Genomic DNA, 8,625 nt, shown 5'->3' with positions numbered 1-8,625 from the left:
CTCCAACCGATAGAGGTTTCCATAATTGTTGTTCCTCTTCAGGTGCTCGGAATCCGTCAATATTTTGCAACTGTCCTGCATGAGTGATATAAAGTAGTTCTTTTGTCATTGTCCTATGTCTTTACCTCTTATTGGTAGTTTTTTCTCGTAATTGTCATAGACAGGTACCCTGGGTCGGTACTTTTCATATGTAGATTACGATTTTACCCTCAAATAATTTCTCATAGAGCTAGATGTTAGATATCAGCAAAGGGGTTAATGGTAAAAGAGTAATGCTGATGTGTAAATCCCACAGAAAAAGAAAAAAAAGAAAAGAAATTCCTTTTTCTCTATCTATATATATATATATATATATATATATATATATATGAGAAAAATGATTGTGCGGTCGACCGCACCGCACCAAGCTTAGGTGCGGTCGAGTGCCCCAAACTCATGCGGGCCCACTTTGTTAGGATGACCCAAAGCATTCATTTGAAAGGCCCTTACATAGATGGGGTATGTACAAAAAATCATCTCCTTAGGATCATCCTAACCCATCCATTTGTGGAGGTCAAAATGGACAGACACCGTTTGCCACAAATCTGCCCATCCCCCCCCCCCCCCCCGCAATTTTTGGAGGGGTTAGGATGATCCAATGGACCTGATTTTTTGTACACACCCTATCTATGATGGGGCCTTACAAATGAATGGTTTTGATCAACACAAAAAATGTGGGACCCAAGTGTTTGGGCCCTCGACTGCACCTAAGCTTAGGTGCGGTCGACCGCACAATCTTATTCCTCTCTCTCTCTCTCTCTCTCTCTCTCTCTCTATATATATATATATATATATATATACTAGTGGGACACCCCGTGCGATGCACGGGGAGTGGGAAAACATTATATTTAGCTTCTCATGATAGACAATAGAGAAACTGCATATTACAGAAACTGCATAGATCGGAGGGTTGCGGTCATCCCATTGAAATGGTTTTGGAGGCACAACCTATTTGCGTCGCGGCCCATCAAACGGACGGCTTGGATCATCCTATGGCATTGACCGCAAACTTAATTTGAAAAATCTGGGTGGGGCCCTTAATGTTAATGCACGACCCACACCATAGGATGATCGAAACCATTCATTTGATGGGCCACAATGTAAATAGGTCGTGCCCCAAAAATCATTTCCATTGGATGATCACAACTCTCCAATCTATAGAGGTTTCATATGCAGTTTTTCTTTAGATAGGAGGGCTATGATTATCAAATGGAGGGTTTGGATCATGGTGTGGTGCGTACAATTCATTTTGAAAAATAGAGGTGGGGCCTACCTCATTCAAAGATTTGAAGAAATTAATATTTGGGCCCACCAACTGTGGGGGATAGACCAGTTCAAAGATTTGAAGAGATTAATTTTTGGGCCCATCAAAAATAGTTTGAAAAATATGAGAGGGTTTGACCGACCCGTAAGGGTCCGGGTGACACGGGCCAGATCAAAATGACCGAGGAAAATTTACGGGTCACGAATGTTGGATCCGTACCTGGCCCAAGAACTGTACGGACCACATCACAGGTTGATCCAAACCGTCCATGTGATGGAACACAACATCAACATGTTGTGCCCCAGAAATCATTTCCATACGCTGATCCTAGCCGTCCTATCTATAGAGGTTTCCATAATATTTTGTTCCTCTTACATCGGATGGTTAAGATCACCCTATAGATTTTTTATTACAAAAGCATAGAGGGGGGTAAGATTGAAATTATGTGGCTTTCATGGGTGCCTTTGTTAAAAAGCATAAAGGAGGGGGTAGGATTGAAATTATGTGGCTTTAACAGGTGCCTTTGTTAAAAAGCATAAAGTAGTGGGTAGGATTGTAAATATGTGGGTTGAATGGGTGCCTTTGTTAAAAAAAGTCCAAAAAAGTGATGTGTAATTCTCACAGATTTTTGGGAGAAATTGAAATAATTCCTTTAGTTTCCATTCCTCTATATATATACTAGCAAAAAACCCCGTGCGATGCACGGGCCGAGAAAGCATTGTACAGACCACATCATAGGTTGATCTAAACCGTCCATGTGATGGAACACAACACAAATAGGTTGTGCCCGTAAAGTAATTTCCATAGGCTGATCCTAGCCCTCCAATCTATAGAGGTTTCGATAATTGTTGTTCCTCAATACTCTTCAGCCATCGTCGCCTTTTCTTTCCTCGGTGCCGGGTCGGCTCCGCTCTCGTGCGCAGGCTTCTTCCGCTCGTACGAACTTGTCAGCCTTGGATTCTAGTTCCTGCAGATCCCGGGGCGGCTTGAGGGTGAGGTGCAGTTTGAGATTCGGTTCGGTGGTGGCATGCTTCAGTGTTGCGATCGCTATTTGGACGTCCATGTTGGAAAGTTGGGCCAGTTCGGCATTGAATTTCAACATGAAGTCTCTTAGGGTCTCGCCCTTTCCTTGTCGGAGGGCCAAGAGGGTGTCCGCTGGATCATGGCGGAGGCGGTTGTTGGCGAACCTTGCATTGAACTTCCTTTCGAATTCATGGAACGATGCGATGGAGTCGGGCTCCAACCTCATGTACCAGTCATTGGCGGTCTTCCTTAGCAGGGAGGCAAAGGCTCTGCATATAAATCTGTCTGACGCGCCGCGGAGCGTCATTACCCTTTTGAAAGTTTGGAGGAACTCAAGAGGGTCTGTGCTCCCATCGTACAGACCGAAGCGGGAGAGGTCTATTCCTGCTTCCACTGGGGTCTTTAAGACCTCAGAGGTGAATGGGGATGTTGTTTCTTTCTCCCATTCGTCGAGGATGCCGTGGGCATAAGGCTTTTTCATTTCCAGTTTTACTTCTTTGATTTGCCTTTGTAGGTCGGCTATCGGGTCTGGCCCGGCGGGCTATGCTAAGGTCGCTACCTCCTCTGTCCGGGCTGGGGGCGGTTGCTGATGGCGAGCCGCTCGGACGGGGGGAGCGCGGCTGAACGTGGCTTGCTTTCCGTCGTTTCGCAGGGGCCCCCTGGCTGTGGGAGGCAGGGGGCTATTGGCCGATGGGGAGGGCGTCCGGCGGGCCGGCCCTCGCCTTCGCCAGGGATGACGCTCCCCCGGCTGTTCCTAGTCACCTTCGCCGTAGGCTTCCGTCTGGTCGTGTGTTGTCAGGGGCCTCCCCGGGGCCGGTGGTTCCGGCGGGGGCAAGCGTTGGAGTAGCTCTTGGCGGAGTTCGTTGAACATTTCCATGGTGGGGACCATTTGTGGTGTGCTGGAGGAGGGCTGGTGTCGGCCCGAGAGCGGTGAGTTTGGCTCCCGGGAACTTGAAGCGTGGGTTTGCGCTTGTTGGGCCTGGCTCCTGGTCATCACCCCTATTTCTTGCTGTTGGGTGTGGTTTCTCATCGCCATAGGGCGTTCAGTACTCGACGAGTCCCACGGATGACGCCAATATGATGGCGTCTGAATCCGGGTCTACGATCGCGCGGTCGGTAGAGGGCCTCCGCAGGGTCTGCAATCACAAACAAAGGGGGTCAGGGGGTCTGGGGTGGGTCCCGGACGACCACTTCGACACCCAAGTCAGATCTTTCGACCAAACAATATAAAGGACAGCAAGAAGGAGAGAGGGTTTTGGCCAGGTTTACCAGGACCAAGGCGCAAATTCTTTCCTGGGCGTGTGGGTGAATGGGTCGGAGGAGACTAACGGGGAGAGTGGGATTAAGTTCCCAGTCTCCTCTGTTGTTGTCTTGCCTCTTTTTTCCGGTTGTCTTTGCGGGGAGTAAAAAAAAGATCGATCCCTCTCTTCTTCCCCTTGCCTCCCTTTTAAAGGGTGGTGTGCGGGCCTCCTCATCATTATGAAGAGAAAATCTTCCTTGGCGGGATTGGGCCGTCCCTCTGCCTGGACGGCGCGCGTGGTTTAGTAGGATAACCCCTTCCATAATTTGTAATGATGAGCTTTGAAAGACAAGAAGGTGACACGTGTCGTGATTGCGCTGCCTTGTCGTTTCCCTACGTCTTTCTTCATGATGGCGAGACTCTGCTAGTGCATGGATGACACGTGTCGAGATTTGGGAGTGGCGCCGTATTTATGTCTCATCAGGGCATATTTTGTAAACCTCTATAGATCGAAGGGTTGGGATCATCCTGTGGAAATGATGTTTGGCAGAGAACCTATTTACATTGGCCCATCAAATGGACGGTTTCGATCATCCTATAGGCTCTGTTCACTTGTTTTCCTGGGAAAGGAAAAGAAAAGGTTTTTCGAGAAGCTGACGTGGCAAAAGGAAAAGAAATCCTGAGAAATTTTGCAGGAAAAGGTTTCCCATGCCTGCTCACGGGCGCAGGAACTGTGCAGGAAAAGGTTTCCCGAGAGACTGTTTGCCCATATTTTTTCACTTGTTTTTCCGGGAAACCAAATCTCACCAAAATAGTGGGATTTGGTTTCCCACACTTGTGAGAAAAGAGACATTTCCACGTCATTTTTGGCAATTTCCATGTCATTATTTGACGTTTTCCACGTAGGCTTGTTACTTTCTCAGGAAAACAAGTGAACACCAGTATTTTAGATTTCTCAGAAAAAAAAGAGGTGTTTTCTCAAGATTCGATTTCTCGAGAACGCAAGTGAACGGAGCCATAGGGTAAGCCGTAAAGCACTTGTTGTGAGTCGGCCTACAATCATTAGGTATTGTGGGCCCGTATCTTTATCCGACCTTTCTGTGGAGTCTTGATACGCAAGAGGCTTCAGTCATTTGCCAAAAAGAGTGCCCAGTTCTAAAATGAGGCAAAGGAGACGGCTATTGTTATTTGGCCGTATTTGCAGGCGTAAGAACGAAATTGAAATGACGGAAAAACCGATAGGCACCAAGTAGATTTACGAAGGAATAGCTACCAATAGGTGGGACATAAGGAGAATTTCAGCAAAAGAACGTGCCGAAAAATATTCCATCTTTATGTTGCAAAAGAGCTCCCCCCATTGGGACTGTTCACCAAGGGGCATAAAAATCCTTGGATAGGCTGTCCCTAGGATTGTCTATCCTGCTTTGTAAGCATATCTTTAAATTATCTTGTCTGTTCACCAAATTTTTTTCTACTGATATTTTATCCAGGAAAATTTGATGGGAGTGAGGATAGCAAATCTAACGAATGATAAAATAAACACCGGCTAGCTATATCCATTAGCTGTTCCATGTCGGGATAGACATCCTTGGATACACTGTTCTTGGGGTTGGGTATCTTTTTTGGGAAATTTTGTCTTATATAAATCCCTAGCATTGGCGACTTTACCCTACCCATTATGAGGGCAACGGAGGATAGCAAGTCTATCCAAGGAGAAATTAACTATTACCTAATCTGGATAGAAACAGGTTATTCTAAAGATCATATTTTCAGTTCCTCTTGCAAATGAAAAAGGTTGACCATGTAGGATTGGGTTGTGGAAAGATGTCTCTTTCATCACGCTTGTTCAAACGTCTAGAATTATTTGATGAGAGTTGGAGCAAGGTCAAGAGACCAGACTTGAGATGATGTTAGGTACCAAAGCAATACGCCAAAAGCCTAGGGACTAATGGGCCCATAAAATACTTAGGACCTGTTTGTTTCAGATTATGACAGCCAATTGTGAGACCGAAACCTATTATTGGACTCAAATTTAAATGTAATTTTCAAGTCCAATAATTGGTTTTGGGCTTACAATTGGTTGTCATAAGCTGAAACGAACAGGGCCTTAGGATTGTAACATTTCACCACATTGCAGCCGATGTTTTTGGTGGTCTACTTGTGACAGGCTTTCACTCTGGTTGTTCTTCGGGGAGTTAGTTTCACAGGTTGGTCCTTCCGTCATTGGCCTACTTGTGGTGGCTCGCACTTTGGTTGTTCTAGGTAGTCCTTTTTACAAGTGTCACCTTTCTATCTTGTGACCCACTCTATGATTTCTTCTTTGATTAATTCGGATAGATGGCATTAGCATTAGCTCTTATACCAAATGTTAAGTACATAACCAATACACTTTTAGCCCTAAGATTGATGGAATGTGTAAAGCTAGGCCCTTAAATCACTCCAAGTCCCAACATTCTACCACCATTCATAGACCCATCAATATTCATAGACCCATCAATATACGCATGGCAGTGTGTCTGTCCATTCCATGATGGATTTTCCATGAATTCTTTTTACTAATGAAAACATTTTCACAAAAAAATTTCTTGTAAAATAAAGATGAGGATTTGTAATCTAAGTCAGAGTTCCAATGCAATGAGCAATAATAGAACAAGGTTTGACATCAGCCACTGAAAATTCCATTACTTTTTCACCATAGATATTAGAAATGGAGGAGTGCTAATATCAAAAGGTGTGGATTTTTTTTTTAAAGGTGTGGAACTTTAATACTAAGTGCTATCTACTATTCAAAGTCGGTATGAATCATAAATAAGGCGTATTAGATGAAATCTTCCCCAAAAGTGCCATGTACAACACGCAGCCGCGTCCAAAGACTTCTTCCACTTCCAAAACCGTTGCTTTTGTTTCTTCTGTTCATATTCAAATTCCACACACATAAATACATCTCTACTTTTCAAAGTCTCCTTTCCCTTTTTCCTTTCTCAAAAGTCATGCCAAATGCAATTCCTCTATTATAAATACTCCTCTACATTTCTCAATATCACACACATTTCTTTCGAATACTTGGTACCACTGATAATGGTAACCATGTCTATGAAGAGCTTACGGTCATAGTTTTGGCCGGAATTCTCGCCGGAATCCTGCCGGAATCTGTCCTGGGTCAGAATTGCGGATGTGCACCGGACCTTTGTTGTAGCCGGTTTGGATACTGCGGCACCAGTGATGAGTACTGTGGTGGAGGATGCCAACAAGGGCCATGTAATACTGGACCACCCACCAATGGTGGCTCCGTGGCCGACATAGTTACACCGGAGTTCTTTAACGGGATAATTAATCAGGCCGATGCCAGTTGCGCAGGGAAGAGCTTCTACTCGCGTGATCGATTTCTAGAGGCTACCAATTCTTACCCTCAGTTTGGGACTGTGGGTACCTCAGATGATTCCAAGCGCGAGATAGCGGCCTTATTTGCGCATTTCACTCACGAGACAGGACGTAAGTTTTCCACTACATATACTTTATTTATGTATTTTTTAGTAGCAATAGTTTTTAGCATATTATTCACATTCAATAGTTTTTATTAAGGGGACCTTTTGGAAATAACTTTAAAAAAGAGAGCTTTTTTACCATTTCATAATTTTCAATGACTAATAGGGAAATACTTTTTAAATTAGGGATTAATAGCAAAGTTCTTTATTTATAAAGTATTAAGAACTCCAAATCATATTACATGATTACATATCAGTTTTTTACTTTAAACTGGTTTGGTACCAGCTTAAGTATTCTACTATATGTGGAGACGTGGAGTAATAGGTGAATGATATTGTATATGCTATATACACTGAAATTTGGTATATAAACAACTCTACTACTGGCCCTGTTTGGATTGCAAGAAATTCTTGGAAAAGTTCCTACTTTTTTATACGCGTGAGAAAAGATTACTTGAACCAACCCTATTCAATTCTTACTTAGAGAGTCCTTCAATTTATGATAATTTCCCTTAAAATCTACTGTAATAATATTATTTCCATCTAAATTATGGAAAGAAATAATTTTCCCAAGAAAAAAAATTTCCATAAGAAATGTTGGTTCTTGGAATCCAAACATTAGGAAAAGATAAGCAAAAGGGGTAGGAAGTATCAATTCCCATACATGTATAAGACTATATACAAACAATTTTTAGGGGGTTTCTAGAGGCCCCTAAAACTGTGAAAGAGACTGAAATTTCGTCCTTACTTGATGCACAGATTTTTGCTACATTGAAGAGATAGATGGCCCATCTAAAGACTACTGCGATGAGACCAATACTCAATACCCATGTGCTGCCGGTAAGGGTTACTATGGCCGGGGTCCGATCCAATTGTCATGGAATTTCAACTACGGGCCCGCCGGAAATAGCATCGGATTCGATGGCCTCGGCTCGCCCGAAACCGTCGCCACAGACCCCTTAGTGTCATTCAAAACAGGCCTGTGGTATTGGATGAACAATTGCCACTCAATCATAACTTCGGGCCAAGGGTTCGGACCCACGATCCGAGCCATCAATGGTGCACTTGAATGTGATGGCCGGAATCCTGATACTGTTCGTGCCCGCGTCGGATATTACACTAGCTACTGTAGCCAACTTGGAGTGGCACCTGGTGACAATCTCACTTGCTAGAACACTATCACATATATTTTTTGTTTTACTATGATTGATGTATGGAACTATTTATAAGTTAAAAATAACGTATTGAAATAAAAGAGTCTTGATGGAAGCAACATCTGTTGAAGTTTACGTTGAGGATCTCTGTATGTTTCTAACAGATCCACTCGGCCATGTTCTTGTGGTATTTTATGAAATTATTGATTATATAAGAAATGACATTATGACCCCCTTTTGTTTGACTTTTCCTGAAAACCAAATCATCAACATGGAAGGACAAAGGAAAGAGAGTGAACAAAGTTCTATAGTTTTTAAGTTTTTAATCCAGGTGACTACGATCAAGCGAGTAAAGATATTTCGCGGATGGCTGTGGCATGTGTGAGAGCAGCCACACCGGCTCACTATTCAGCAGATTTT

At 43.6% G+C, this 8,625-nt stretch overlaps 1 pseudogene across 1 annotated transcript; it reads left to right on the top strand.

Moving 5' to 3' along the window:
• The first annotated feature begins 6,629 nt into the window (after nucleotides 1-6,629).
• On the top strand, nucleotides 6,630-8,320 carry LOC143862714 (endochitinase EP3-like; annotated as a pseudogene). Its single transcript, XR_013240441.1, has 2 exons — nucleotides 6,630-7,058; nucleotides 7,811-8,320. The product of XR_013240441.1 is annotated as an endochitinase EP3-like (transcript).
• The last annotated feature ends 305 nt before the right edge of the window (nucleotides 8,321-8,625 follow it).

This window comes from Tasmannia lanceolata, unplaced genomic scaffold (assembly GCF_043159265.1).
Source record: "Tasmannia lanceolata isolate RefF3 unplaced genomic scaffold, GAP_Taslan_0.1 ptg000037l, whole genome shotgun sequence".
Classification (NCBI taxonomy): domain Eukaryota; kingdom Viridiplantae; phylum Streptophyta; class Magnoliopsida; order Canellales; family Winteraceae; genus Tasmannia; species Tasmannia lanceolata.
This window is presented reverse-complemented; position numbering and strand designations above follow the sequence as displayed.